The following is a 15,905-nucleotide window of genomic DNA, read 5'->3' as shown; positions in this document are numbered from 1 at the left end:
TTTCTTCTGACATGAAGAAATATTGCACTAAACAAGAAAGAAGTATCAAAATACAGTAAATCTTGGGAACTAACTTTAAGTCAGTTTTCTCAGAGAGGCATATGACATCTCAAGAAGGCCATTTTGAATAAAACTGCTATTTAATCCTATAAGAAGTTTTGCTTACAAGTAATTGGGGCAATACATGCATACAATTTACTTAAATTTCTGTGGCCTTGGGTTAGGATTTTAAAAGAAAGATAGTAAACTTTGACTGCCAACTCCTGTACAATTGGAGTGGAATTTAGGCAACCAGATGGCTTGTTCCCATAGGAAAGCTGAGTAATAATGCTCATGTGCAAATGCTTCTGAGTCACTATTCTCCCATCCACTGCTCAGCCATAACAGAAAACACTATGTCAGTATTCTTCCTGGCTCAGTAGCCTTCCTGGAAAATGTGGTTAAATTTTCTCCTTTCTGCTTCCTGCCCATTGGGTTGTTCATCCAGGTATTTTCCTTTCTTCTCCTTCTTTTTCATTTTTGAAAAGTAACTTCAGAAAAATGGGGTGGACGGCATGGATTCTGCAAAGCTAGATTTTAGCTGGGACGTCAGTTTCTCTGGTTCTTCACCATTTAACAAAGATTAGCAAAATTCCCCAGGTGTGTGTCACACGCATAATTTTGAATGGGATTGCAAGGAGTGCAATGACAGTTGTTTATTCATCAAACACTTGTAAGAGACACAAAAATGCGTGTTATATATTTTGGAATTTCGTTAGAGGTAGTATCAGAGATATAATAATAATAATAGTTCACACCATGAGAAAAAAAAAAAAAGGCACACAGAGGAAGATTTACTGTGAATACAAGTTGTGAGGGTGTAACTAGTAAAGTCTAAATGTGACTTTAGAAATCAGAATCTGATTCTAATCAGAAAAGCTTGAAATCTGTGCACAGAACTCATGAAGATGATTGTTTTCCTGATCTCAGGAGAGGCAAGATTAATCTCATTTGACCTTGGCTGTTTACAAAGTAGATGTCAGCATTCTAACCAGTAATCCTAGGCTCATTTTACTGTCAAATGAAAGAACCAGGCAATTTTAGGATTTCTCTGACCTGTTTTAGATGTTTACTGCAGGGTGAGAGGTGTTGTGGCCTACATTCCATTGACTGTATTAAGTCATCACTCTTTACAAGGGAATCTTAGGCTGTTTGTTCATTTAATCAGTTGAATTTTTCTGGAGATAACAGTTTAGGGTTTTCCAGTAAATAAGCAGGTTTTGTCTCTAAATCTCAGTACAGAATTCCCTAGTGTAAGGACTAAACTCATTTTTTCCAGTTCACAACAATGTTTTTGCAACACAGTTTTGATAAGTAAGGCAAAACCAGGATGATTTCAATAAGTTGCTTACATCAGTCATAATCAGAAAGATTCCCCCAAAACAGGTAATAAATTGTTCTTATACAGAAATTCTTAATACCTGATTCCATGTTCTAAAACCAATAATGGTACTCAAAGCTTTGGGGAAGACAGAGAAATTGAAATGAAATGAACTTTTTTTGCTGAATCCACTGAGGGTCCTAATTTCGTCTGGAAGCAAGATATCTGGGGGTGCTGCTCTTGATGATCTAAATGTTATTGAATCACAGTGACCAGTGAGGTCACTGGAGGAAACCTGAAAGCATCCAAATATCCCAGATGCCTGGTGGAAAACTAGAAAAGGAAAGGCATTCAAACCCCATTAAAGGGACTGAGAACAGCCAGTATACAGGGTCATATGGAAACTTTCTTAAACTGATTTGTAAACTCTCCTGTTGATGAGACATCATAGGTTTGAAAACCACTCTGAGGTATCTGATGTTGCAATGAACTGTAAAAGAACTATTGCTGGACAGAAGCTAGGTTTGCTAAGCCAATAAAGGTTACCTGCATCATCAACAAAATCAGGCTGGCTTTTGGCAAGTTACATGAACTGTTGAGAGATTCAAGTTTCCTGTAATGGGTGAGGTTGTCACCCTGAAGCACAAAGCAGTTCAGGCAGTCTTCAGAGGGTGGTCAGAATGATATGCCACGTAGGACCAGGGAAAGATAAAAAAGGTGCTTTAATTTTGAATAACTGTCATGCCCAATCTTTGTGACTAAATGGTGGCAACTCATAAGAAAAATCACCTAAGTTTGACCTTAGAGAACAAAATCCTTAGCACATTAATATGTGATGCAATATCTTTATAGAGATATGTCCTGGGTTCAGCAGTAGCAGTCATGTTTCTCCTTCTTGGTAGCTGGTGCAGTGCAGTGTTTTGACTTTCATCTCAGGAACAGAGCTGATAGCGATGTTTTGGTTTGGCCAAGGACTTTGTGAGCCTCATGCTCTGCCAGGGAGGAGGGGAAGCCAGGAGGAAGCAGAGACAGGACACCTGACCCAAACTGACCAAAGAGGTATTCCATACCACAGCACGTCATGCGCAGGATGTAACTGGGAGTTAGCCGGAAGGGCTGGGAGTCTGCAGGGTTGGAGGAGGTATCGGTTGGTGCTTGGTCGGGCTGGGGGGAGCGAGTTATCGGTCGGCTGGTGCTGAGGTGTTGTATTCTCTTCCCTTGTTATTTCCTTTATCATTATTATCATTGGTGGTAGCAGTAGTGATCTGTGTTATACCTTAGTTACTAAACTGTTCTTATCTCAACCTGTGGGAGTTGCATTCTTTTCGATTCTCCTCTCCGTCCCTCCGAGAGCAGGGGGAGGGCAAGAAAGGGGGGGGGAAGTGAGCGAACGAGTTACCTGACTGGGTTTAAACCATGACAGTTCTTTTTGGCGCCCAACATGGGGCACGGACCCACCACCCTGAAAACGCCCGGCTAGCTCAGTCGGTAGAGCATGGGACTCTTAATCCCAGGGTCGTGGGCTCGTGCCCCACGTTGGGCGCCAAAAAGAACTGTCGTGGTTTAAACCCAGTCAGGTAACTCGTTCGCTCACTTCCCCCCCCTTTCTTGCCCTCCCCCTGCTCTCGGAGGGACGGAGAGGAGAATCGAAAAGAATGCAACTCCCACAGGTTGAGATAAGAACAGTTTAGTAACTAAGGTATAACACAAATCACTACTGCTACCACCAATAATAATAATGATAAAGGAAATAACAAGGGAAGAGAATACAACACCTCAGCACCAGCCGACCGATAACTCCCCCCCCCAGCCCGACCAAGCACGGACCGATACCTCCTCCAACCCTGCAGACTCCCAGCCCTTCCGGCTAACTCCCAGTTACATCCTGGGCATGACGTGCTGTGGTATGGAATACCTCTTTGGTCAGTTTGGGTCAGGTGTCCTGTCTCTGCTTCCTCCTGGCTTCCCCTCCTCCCTGGCAGAGCATGAGGCTCACAAAGTCCTTGGCCAAACCAAAACATCATTGTTATCAGCTCTGTTCCTGAGATGAAAGTCAAAACACTGCACTGCACCAGCTACCAAGAAGGAGAAACATGACTGCTACTGCTGAACCCAGGACAGATATTGCTTTTAAACATGCATATAACCTCTTTTCAACAGGCACAAAAGGCATTCCTGTAATGCAGTCATAAATTGATTTTGTAAATTTCGTCTGAGTTGATTAGTGAACTATACTTCTGGAACATAACAGAACAAAGGCATGGGAATAAAACCAATTACTGACCATGCAGTAACTATGGTATTTATTGTTCCCTTACGTTGCTTTCATTTCATACCACTGCTCTCCTGTTTTCTCATTATGTCTTTTTTTAGAGGAACAGCAGTAAACTTGTATTTTCCACTTGCTGTACTTTAAAGCTCTCTGTGTTTATTAAGAAATGTCGTAAGTTTTTTCTGACTAACACTGTGGTCCCTTGATCTCCTGAAAAGCGTAAATAGAACCTTTAGGCCAAATCGTAAATTAGTTAATATCACTGGAGATATCATTATAGCGTTACTCAGGGTAAGTTATGTTTAGTGTGTCTGAAAGAGTAGAACGCTATGATATGGTTCATCCTTGCTTGATCACCATGGTTGCCAATTCATGGCTTCTACCTCTTTTGACAGTGGAGTTTAGTTAGTCTCATGTCAGGGACTGAAGTCACATACAGTGCAAGTGACTGGCTACACACAGGGTTTCTTTCTCAGTTCTTTAATACTTTTCAGTAGAAGAAACACTGACTAAGTTGTGATAACTATAAAGTACTTGTTACTGACTCAGAGCATAATACTGCTTGGTGCTTAAGTTCTTTTTGAGCGCCTGCCCAGTTGTTTCATGTAGTTGGTGAGACGGAGCCTTGTGGCGTGAAAGGCAGGTAGATGGACACAACTACCCACTATTAGACCTATCACTATGAATACAGGAAGAGTTGAACGAAAACAGTAGGTTTTGCAAGTGTTGCTGATCTGTAAGTAAACTTACAGGGATATTTCCATTTGAGCTGCCCTATCTGTAAATTGCAGTTACTTTAAGTTTACTAATTAAATAGGTCTAGTTGTTCTTTCCTTTATGCTTAGACCTGATGCATTCCTCTGATGAAAGCATATGTAAGAAAAGGGTCAAGCAATATAATCTGTACACACTTGCAAAAAACCAGAACAAACCAAACTAAACCAGATTAATGGATAGTGTACTTCAAATGAAGCATTAAGACATAATCTTTACTCTGACAAAATTTCATTAGGCTACTTCTTGACTGGCCGACCCTCTTGTCTAATGAGCAGGTCATTGTACAGACAGTCGCTTGGAGCATTCGTGTGGTATTGCTCATGTGCATAGTTTCTTTCCAAAGGATGCAGAGGTTTACATTCTAGCATGGAAGGAGGATTACTGTCACTTTTAACCCTTTTCTCTGCAATGGTGCTGCTCTGTTATATAAACATAGAAGGTAAAATATAAGTTAGAAAATTCTTGCTTATTGGCTTTTGTTTTTCACTTGTTCCCTTTATCTCCCAGATCTCAACTTCTTTGAAACTATCTATATATATATATACATCTGTATCATCTAAGGTATTAGATATCACTGTGGTGAGAGTTCTTAGAATACTGACAACTTAAGCCAGCTTGAAACTAAAACAAAACTTTACCAAATTCATAAATTGACAATACTTTTTTTGCTAATGGTTCATTCTTATGCGTGATTGATCATCATAGCTACACATACAAAAAGCTCAGGCTTTAACAGTTATATTTTGAATCAGATGCAAGTATACAGTACCATGGAGTACAACGTAAAGCAAGTGCAGGCAACTGCAGTCCTTGGTGTTTCTTTGTCATGGAGGTGCAGGTGATTAAACTTGAGATCTCTCTGATGAGATGCAAAGTGGCTGTCTTCTCTGTCTTTCCTTTTTGAGCTTGAAGTTCAAAGTGCTCTTCTGCCTCCCTCCCAAAAGGGGTGATATCCTCTGCTCCTGATACATCATATATTTTCATTATGCCAGTCATTTTACTTGTGCATTTGGCAGAATATCCTTCTTATTTGCTGTCCCTTCCGCTTATCTTGTCCTTCAGCAACTTTTTGTGTCTCCTGCATGCAGCTGCTTTCATCGTTTGCCCCTTTGGTGGGTGGACTGCTCACATACTTACATGCCATCACAGTGTTATGAAATGCTCATACACTGCATTGGTTAAACTATTTTACTATACTTATATTCGAATTCAAGGGTAGCTAATATCAAATATATCCTGACTAGAGCACGTTTAATTTATAAGGGTCACAGGCCTGTGTTCCAGCTACCAGCCCCTTCAGCTGTAGGGATGGAGAACTCTGCCTCCTTGCCAAGCCAAAAAACCTGGATATTCACACCCATATCCTCACAGTCTTACTACATTGCTTAAGGTAGCCCAAAACACACTGGTCTAACATCAGATCTTCTGTATTGAGTCTTTTATGCTCCTCAGATTACAGAAATTACTTACAGGAAGGGGAAGGACTGAACTCCTTCCCTCCAGTGGAGAAGGGATGTGATGTGGGAGATGCTTAATGGAAAATAGGAGGCAGCCTATTATCACCTTGGTAGATCCTTTCCAAAACTCCTTGCAACCCTTCTCCAGGGAGGTGGACATCTTTGCCGCTGTTGAACTGAGACTGAATCTATCACCTTGCCCCAGGACAGAAGAATGCATGGCTGGGTCAGGAGCAGTTACCAGGTCTCCTGGGTCCCCAGTGCATCACCAGTCCACACAATACAGCCCCCAGTGGGCTGTGAGATTCATCCCAGGGTGACATCTACCGATGGACAATTAGGATGTCTGCATGAAGGTGCCCGATTTGGGGAAAGAGGCTCAAAATCATCCTGAAAAACATCATGGAGGACTTATTTGAATGCTGCTTCAGTTTCTAGTCAACATACAGTACCTACTTGGACATTTCTCCAAGGCTTTGAAATAGGCTGGTGGTTTAGCTCTGTTATCCATCAAATATGAGATCATGACAGATTTTTGCTTATAGAAGGATAAATAACCCAAGAACTAATTCAGTGCTTGCTAATGCTGTCAAACTGACTGAGAAAGCAATGGGGAAAACAATGTGGGAGGTTTCAATGGTGACCTACAGAGAAAAGTGCTAGAAAAATGAAGATAACCCCTTCTCCCTGCTTCATCAGGAACCCTGGTTGCCCAGAGCTGATCTCAAACAAGACTGCGGCCAGCTGCTTTGGCAGGTGACAACGCAATTGTGTCCTGGCTGGGCAGGAGTCTCAGCTGCAGGTTGGCTGTGTGTCTGTCTCTATCTAGGAGGAAGCTCTGCTGACCGTTTGCTTGTCAGTTTCCTTCTTGCAGGTTTTGGTTTTTCTGTGACTGCAGACTGAAACATCAGTTAATTTGGTCCCTGGAGCTTTCAGGAATCCCATGAACCAGATGAGCAATAGTGGATTCATATCTCCACAGCCTGCAGTGGTGTTGAGGCTGATCATGTTGCAGCTCTGTCATGTGCCACTTTTAAAAACCAGTGCTTTTGTTAATCCCCTTCTCAGACAGGAACAAAAACATTAGGGAAAAGGTTAGAGTCCTGGAACATGCAAAGTTAAATAAAATCAATTACATTGCCTATAAGAGACTGTTTATCTCTGAATACTTATGCCTACTATAAATAATCAAACCCATACCAGATAATTTTCAGACTCTTCTACAATTGGCAGGATAACTTCCTAGTGGATAGTAATGGCTAGAAACAGCTATTTCAATCTGCGTTTGTTTGGTTTTGGGTTTTGTTTTTTTTTTACATTAAGACATTTCAACAAATATTGACACTAAAAAGAACATTATTAACATTCCTCTTTAGTCACATAAATCTACCTTGCTGCTCTCCCTGAAATGCATGGCTTCTTAAATTATTCCTGAGACCCAAGTACACTTGATGTAAAAAATTGCTATGTGATGCAGACTATGCACTAACAGAAAACTTTTAAATTATGTTCCAAAATAATTGAAAGTCTGTTGAGAGAGAGACACCTTCTTGCCACAGGGAACAGTAATGACTACAGGACCCTGCTGCGTATGCTGAAATATTTTCTTAAGGACTTCTGCTTTGGAGTCACCCAGTTTCAGTTTACTCTGCATTTCCTAGGTACAAAGTAATAACACAACTGAGACGTTTGGCTTCCCTTGAAAGATCTTGCGAAGGCGCATGACTAAGTGTAATTAAAAAGCTGAAGGAAGACTCATTCTCACAGACATCATTAATTCAGCATCTAGGTTTGATTTGTGCCAATTTGAAAATATAAAATGAAAGTAGTTGTTTCAGTCTGGGAAATCCAGGAGTTTGATTGCACTGATATAAGGAACAGATGCTCACCCCTTTTCTGCACTTCCTCCTTTGAAAGCTGACCTCTTGAAATCAACCTGCATATAGATTAGCACTGGACATTTTAATGTCTCACCCTGATACTGTGTTGTTGGCATGTGTACACAGTGACTCCAGAGTGATGTGCCGCCACCTGAGAGGAGTACACGCTCTGTTCAAAGGGGATTTGTGTGTAGAGAGATGAGGTGGAGGAGTGTGTTCAAAGCAGAAGAGGCCCAAAAGCAAGGTGTAACTCTACAACTATACCTCCCAAGTAAAACTAAGCTGAGACAGAGTGGTACTACAGGGCCATGGAAGAGATTGAGGTAATCTGAAAAAAGCTTAAAAGCTAGAAGAGAGGATTAGTAAAATGTTTTTCATGCACTCAGCTCCTTTGATCTCAACCAACAGCATTTTGGATGGCAGAGACCTCACACTGTGCTGACACATGGCAGGGAACAGCGACACCCCAGCATCATACCCACCTGGGCTGGCAGCGTTAGCACTTGCTCTCTACCATCAGTAGACATTGTTAATCACCAGGGCCTGCACACTAATTGAAATGAATCTTTTTCAAATCCCTAAGGAAGACTGCAAGTCATATCTAAACTTCCTTGGTTCAAGCCAGCTGACTTGGCTAGGCACAGGAGTGTTGAGCTCAGCAATATCTGCCCATGTTTTAAAGTGGAGGCTGGGTGCCTTTACAAATTGTGCTGTTCTTTGCTGTCTCCTTTCCTCCCTGAACTCGTTTTTCAGCCTGCTGGTGAGTACTGGGTTGCATTAGCTTTTCTGTCCTCTTTTTGCTCTGGCATTTAACCTTGATGGAACAGGGTAGTAGCCTGAGGGAAGATTTTGCAATACCTAGTTTATGGTAGTTTATGTTAATTTTTCATATTGAGAGGTTCCCAGCCGATAGGAAATATTTATTAGTTATTGGACATTCTGTGCAGAGACAAAGGAAAAAACCCAAATAAACCACAAACCTCATCGCTGACTTTATATTTGATAGATGAAATGTGCTGATATCAATATTTTAGGCCAGTGGCAGCCATAGGCAGTGAAAGTATTGCTGGCAGTGGGAGCAGGTGCATGTGCATGTATGTCACACCAGGCAGTACCAGCATTGCAGCTTTGTCTTATTCTGTCATCTCCTTTGCATTCACCACATTAATCCACACCCTTTCACAATTTGCAGGTGGAAAGGAGAGCTGGCTTAACAAAATCTGCATGATAAACTGTAGCTAGTTTTGGCACCTCCAGTAAGAGAGCCTACCATTTCCCTCAAGCCCATCCTCTTAATTAAAGAAGCTTAGGAAAAGCTTAAAGGGCATATGAACTTTCTTCTCCAGACAGTGCCAGGATCGGGAAGCCAAGCTTCATGGAAGAGAAAGGATCTGTAAGTAACCCAGCAGAATCTATGCTGTATTCAGTAGACAGAAGCTCAGAGATCACAGATGTGTGTTCATACTTTGAATTTCTGCACTTGCTGGGAACTTCACATGGGTTGAGTTTGCAAGAATAGTTAGCATTTTTCTTCTCTAGTCTGATTGCCTATCAAACACCTAGTCTGTGTTGTTGCTTCCAGCAATGGCAAATTTACACAGATCTCTAAGGAAGATGAGCAGCTTTCTGACAACAGTCTTGAGCCAAAGCTCAGGAAAATAAATACAAAGGGCTTCATTAGCAACATTGGTCTTTGGATCAGACCCACTATCTACTTATTCAATTACACTGTGTTATCAGGAGAAAAATTGCTTCCTGGCCTCCCTAGTAGGTAAAATTTAAGCCCTGCAGCATGAGGTTTTAGTGTCCTATTTTACCATAGTTTGCATAGCATGCCAGAGCTTGCATTACTTTCTATGTTATTGCTTCTCAAGCAACCCAATCCAGTTTTTCAAAACTCCTGCTTAAATAGTAGTGTCCCTGAACTAGTGGCTTCCAGATTATGTAGAGCATAAAATAATCTTATTTCAGGTGTATTTAGTATACTTTTGCCAGGTGCTTTTGTTCTCATTCTATAAATAAAAAAAGGAAAAACGTTTGTAATTTTTCCATTGTGGTTCTAAATCTTTCAAAATTGGAAAAAAACCCAAACCCAAACCAAACCAAAAACAAAACCCAAACCCAAGGCTTAAAACTAATTCACTTGCCTGAATTTTATATGATTGAAATCCAGACTGTGGGTTTAGCCTGCTTGGTCAAGTAAGCCACATGGCAGTGTTTATTCCCTAAATGCATTTCAGTGACATTGCACGTATGAATGTAAAGGATTTTTAAGTTATGTCACTGCAAGTTGCTCTGCAGAAAAAAGATTCTTTGGCAAAACTAAACAAAAACAAAACCAAAAAAGCATGTGGTATCGTACACAAAAAAGTATGTTATCCTTCAAATCTTACATCTTAAAATAATCAGTTTGTGGATTTTTTCCTGTTACTCATTTGCCTGTAGCCAGTTCAAATTCTTTCTGAAAATATAATCTCATAGCAGAACTTGTACAGATGATCCACATGCTCTTTTGATAAATTCCATTACCAGGATGCCACATGTAAATGGATTCCCTATTTTTTCACTTTTTAAAACTTCTTTGCATGTAGTTCAATAGCATTATGACTACTTGAATAGCCATATGAGATGGAAGCTTATCTTCTAGCTATAAAAGCTATGGGCTGCCTGGCATGCACTTAATGGCTTTCTCAGTTTTGTCCACTGGACACTGGAAAAGACAGACTGATGGTATAGGAATAAATATTTCAAAGATAGCATAAATGACAATGACAGATCTGTATGTCCCTATTTGTCCCCCTCCAACATGTCCATTAACAACGGCAATCAGTCTGCTGTCTTCTCAGCAGGAAGGAGGCAAGGCAGTGCTCAGAAGGATGAGATGGAAACAGCCTCAGATTTGCCTGGGGAGCTCAGAAGACCTAATGCAAATCTAAAAAGGGAGGTCTCTCAAAGGGCTATCTCCTGCTGTAGCCACCAGCTCATCTGTTGTCCCCATGAGCCTTGTGACTGTGTAGCAAAGAAAACAGGAACAGTGTGGAGGAGGAAGGTGGGTGCAGGCAGGAAAAGCGTTTTCCTACTTCATCTCATCTTTATTTTTTATTGATAGCTAACTGTTCTGGAAAAATAATTTCTGGAGCTCATACAGAAGCATGAACCACAAAGGTATTAGAAGTAACATGTCCCTGTTCAAGGACTGTTGTACCGATGACAGTTCTTTGGCGAAACAGAGGACCCCACAGAAACCTGCACTGGCAGCTCATATTTTGTATTACTACCATGTCTCGATTTTCTGTGGTTTGCAAGCTCTTTTAAAAACTCTCAGCAGAGTATCACTATACTGTGATGTATTATAGTATGAAGATCATATGTATTGTTCTGCGCAGAATTTAAAAGCTCAACCCACTAGCACTTCGCATTATTTCCTTACAATATGTGAATACTTAACAAACTTTAATGGATGTGCAATGTTAGTGTGTACATCTTCAAAGAGACCAAGGGAGTTCTGCCCATTTCCTTCTGGACTCTCTCACTGTGGTTTTACACTCACTGTATTTGCATTGCTTCACACTCACATGGAAAAGTATTTTCTAAGGCAGCATGGTTTGCTAGTTAGCACTGTCTGGGGTTCAGCAGTAGCAGTCATTTTTCTCCTTCTGGGGAGCTGGTGCAGTGCAGTGTTTTGACTTTCGGCCTGGGAACAGAGCTGATAACACTGATGTTTTGGTTTGGCCAAGGACTTTGTGAGCCTCATGCTCTGCCAGGGAGGAGGGGAAGCCGGGAGGAAGCAGAGACAGGACATCTGACCCAAGCTAGCCAAAGAGGTATTCCATACCACAGCATGTCATACCCAGGATGTAACTGGGAGTTAGCCGGAAGGGCTGGGAGACTGCAGGGTTGGAGGAAGTGCTTGGTCGGGTTGCAGGGGGGGGGAGTTATCGGTCAGCTGGTGATGAGGTGTTGTATTCTCTTCCCTTGTTATTTCCTTTCTCATTGTTATTATCGGTGGTAGCAGTAGTGATTTGTGTTATACCTTAGTTACCAAACTGTTCTTATCTCAACCTGTGGGAGTTGCATTCTTTTGATTCTCCTCTCCATCCCTCCAGGAGTAGGGGGAGGGAAAGAAGGGGGGGAGAGTGAGTAAACGAGTTGCCTGACTGGGTTTAAACCACAACAGCACTACTATCAGATAAAGCATGGCAGCAGCAACAACAACAGGAGTTAAAGTAGTAGAACAGAATACTGTATCAGTTCTGGCATCCTGGTTAATATAGCTTTGGCTTTGCAAATATTCATTTGCCTTCCATTAGAGATATGAGTGAGAGGAGATGTTTGTTGTAGCTCACAGTAGTGACTAAAAAAATGGAGTGGACAAATATGGTGATCAAACTGGTAACAAGAGGAGGGAACTGCAAATAATTTCAAGGACAGACAGAAAATCAAATTAATTTAGGGCATTTGTATTTTTTTCACACTTGTGTACTCTTGAGTACATTATAAAAATCTTGCTAAGTTAAAATAACATTCCAGAGAACTCAGTGTTGCTTTGCCCTGAGGGATCTGAAAAGCCTGTCAGGAACAAATGTGTAGTAAGTTGAAATGTGTATTGGCAAGCTTATTTTCAGTAAGATTATAAATGTCAGTTGCTGGTCAAGAACAGGTGGCACTATAAAAATTGGTCTATGGGAAACGAATACTGGATACAAGAAAAATATCCAGTTTCACAGATTGGGAATAACAGCCATTGCACAGCTGACCTGTGAACTGGTGGCGCTTGTTAGTATGTTTTCCTTAAAATTGTTTTGGAAGTTCACGGCTACACATTTTCCCCTGTTACTATTTGTTTCTATCTTTCTTTTATTCCATAGTTCAGTGTATAAAAGCTTAGAAAGTGGGATCTGAACCATTAAAGAATCTTAGCACTTGGATCAGTGATGGGAACAGTTTAAAACTGCTATTACCCCATTAAACACAAAGGAGTTCCTGTGCCTTCACAGTGATGCAGTACCTACAGCAAATGGTTTACTGGTTGGTTCACACCACAGATCTCCTCTGGGCTTGTTCTTCCCGTTATTTTATGAGTAGTACATGAACAGTAATAGACTGATTACTGAGTTTTATACATCCTCTTCTTCAGCAACGTTTTTTCTTTAGTTGGAGAATGTGAATAATAAACTGAACCTGTGTACTCATGGTGAACTCATGGAAACCGCCCCTTCCAGGAAGTCTTCAGATCTCATAATTGTTTTATTTTTAGTGGCAGTTTACCAGCATGGCAGTGTCTCATGAAGGTCAAAGAAATGGTGTGTTCCCAGCATGCTGCAGCTGATGCTTCTCCTCTTCTGTTACATACTTCAGGCTGTGTAGCACAAAATGTACTCCAGAGGACACAGGTGAGTAAAATAGAAATAAACATATGAACACAATCAAAGAGAAAATCATTAATGTTTTTTGCCATATTTTTACTGCTGTGGAATCATTGAGTTCCTTCTGCCCTAACTCATCCTCTCAGACCAAGACACAGTTGCCCAGCCAATATCAGTCTGTCTTTGTATCCGTGAAAAATGATAAAAGGTTCACAAGATGACTTAGCATTCTGACCACATGTTTCCCTGGCAAAACGGGCCTGTTTTACTTTTCCAGCACCAGATTGCTCACTCACTTGCCACCTGGGGGACATCTCTGTACTGCTGGTACAAACAAGAAATCATGACACCACAGCTGATTGTGTTCTTCTAGAATCCAAGCACTTCACAGCATTTTCTTTATGAATCAGAGATGCCTTTGCAAAGTCGAGTTACCAGGAATTAAGTGAGGGTAATAATGTAACACTTACTTTATACCATCCCCACAATTCTCATGGGAATCCTGCTTCAGGATCGGAGCACGTGACCCACCCAGGTATGCAGAGCATCACAAATCCATTTAAGATACAAGCAGTTATTTTCTCAGTATGAAGTAGGAGAATTATATGCTTGGGTATTTAAATTACTGTCCTCTCCTCTCTTACCTGGAAAAAAAGAAAGTCCTCATTTGGTCACTCAGCCTTATTCACTTGCCATGGCAATTAAGCAGAAAGTGGCTCAGGGTGCCAGGAGAAAGCTATCCCTTATGCTATGCCTGTTTCAGTTACACAGAGCTGGCAAGGAGTCTTGCTAATTGAAACAGACTCACGTAGGCTGTTTGTCACCTTCCTTCCCTTCCTTTCTCATGTCCTCTGAGGGTGAAATGACATTTGGGGTGTGGGTTCCGTGTCACTGCTTCCAGTGTGCTCCAACCTGCAAGCAAGATTTAACCTTTATCAGGTGCTGCGCTCGAGGTTAATAACAATTAAAAATAGTTCCTGCAGGAGGGATGGGAACACATGCATATAATAAACCTCAAAACACCCACAGTAGGCAAAGCTTAGGAAATTTGTGACCTTAAAAATTGCTTTCTCAGTTTTGTGTAAAGAAAGAAAGAAAAAAAATTATTTTCTCCCAGACATTAAAATCAAGATTATTAAATTTAAGAGTAAATTGAGTTCTTTCCTTGCATTCAATTGCCTTTGTTGAGTAGTGATATATTCTGGTTCCTAGCAGCACACCACTGTTTACTCTGGTTACTAAAGGAATAAATTGTTCTAAGGATGCAGATGTCCAAGTAGTTAACATTACAGCCTACAGCCATTGCCAAGGAAATAGGAAAACCTGAGTTACTCTCCTGCAGAACTACTTTGTTAAGCCATATTTCTTACTTATGTCATCCTTAGTTTTCTCCCTTTATGCAACATCGCTATGTGATGTTGATGCATACTGAAATATGTGTCCAAAGGTCATGGCTGGTAACAGCTTTTGTGTACTATAAGATGTAAGCAGAAGGTCTTGGCTAAAAGCTTCAGAAGTGACTGTGCCTATAGAGGCCTCCATTTATATTTGCCCACATTCAGCACCTTAAAAATGGCTAGATTTTAAGTCTATGTACATATTCAGAAGGTGAAACATGTCCAGCTTAGCACCCAAATCAAAACTTCTGTTGAGAATTACTGATGGTCATATAAATTGTAACATTATACCACAGGAAGAAGGCTTTTCTGTTCCTGTGATTTATTTAAAGGATTCTGAGCTCAATAATTATATATCGTTTGAAGATGGTAATATCTGATATTTATGTGCTTTTTAAGCTTTTCAAGTGTGTGAATATTACTTTTTTATTGTTGTTTATGGAAACAGGCATATGGAAATTGTGAAGACACTTAACAAGAAGGTTCTAGTTGACTTCAGAGGATATTGTACTGACTTCTCAGGAAGTCTAGGGGAATACTAATTGAAAGGAGACATAAGAGAGATAAATGTATAACATGAAAAAATATTCAGCTTTTGTGGATTACACTGTGCCATTTTGTGCAAAGGTCTAGGACATCCTCCATTCAGTTTGTTTGCTGATTATTTTCAATTAAAATATAAAAGATATAGATGTTATCTAGATTTTTCCAGTGCTAGTTGATCTGTCTAAGAACTCTAGGCACCATCAGTTGTTGATTATTAAAAAGTATTGACACTATATTTTCCTTCAAACACTTGCAAGAAGTTTGCAAAAGCCTTTTTTTTAATTATTTATTTTATACATAGGATTTATAACAAGGTGTTTTAGCTGATGTTGTATATATTGAAACTTAATTCACTTTGTCACTCATTATGAGATGTTCCTGTGCATTAGGAAAGTTCCCTTTCCTCTCCTGGTCACCGCAAGTAACACAGTGTCAAAAGCAGAGAAGCATGCAGCAGGTAGACTAAAACAAGGAAGAAAAATTGTCTATTATAAAATACTGGAAAGGCAGGAAATCTGAAGTTGAGTCTCAAGTTAAAATATAAACAATCAGAAAGTTAATATAGGCTTGGATCTCTGTGAAGTGTATGCATCATTAGAAATGAGTTATGAAAGGGGATTTGATTCTTCTACTTTTTATACTGTCAGAACCAGATCATATATACCATTTTGGTGTAACACTGGCAATGTAACAGGAAAATGGGATGGAAAAGATTAAAAATCCAAAGACTGAGACTCTTCAGGGACAGAAAAATGAGTGTGATCAGTGCTTTCCCTGTTGTGGTGGGCTCTAGGCTCACATTCCTCCCCTGTGGAAAACAGACATGCCTCTGTGCCATCTTCTAGATTCC

The 15,905-nt window shown here is 40.5% G+C and overlaps 1 non-coding gene across 1 annotated transcript; it reads left to right on the top strand.

Moving 5' to 3' along the window:
- Positions 1-2,830: 2,830 nt before the first annotated feature.
- Positions 2,831-2,903, top strand: TRNAK-CUU (transfer RNA lysine (anticodon CUU)). The gene has a single exon. It is a non-coding gene; the product is annotated as a tRNA-Lys (tRNA).
- The last annotated feature ends 13,002 nt before the right edge of the window (positions 2,904-15,905 follow it).

Source organism: Pezoporus wallicus, unplaced genomic scaffold (assembly GCF_028554395.1).
Source record: "Pezoporus wallicus isolate ANWC-B61680 ecotype Strahan unplaced genomic scaffold, APGP_CSIRO_Pwel_v1 contig_6094, whole genome shotgun sequence".
NCBI classification, from domain to species: domain Eukaryota; kingdom Metazoa; phylum Chordata; class Aves; order Psittaciformes; family Psittacidae; genus Pezoporus; species Pezoporus wallicus.
Note: the sequence above shows the minus strand (reverse complement) of the source record. Positions and strands in the feature narration are given on the sequence as shown.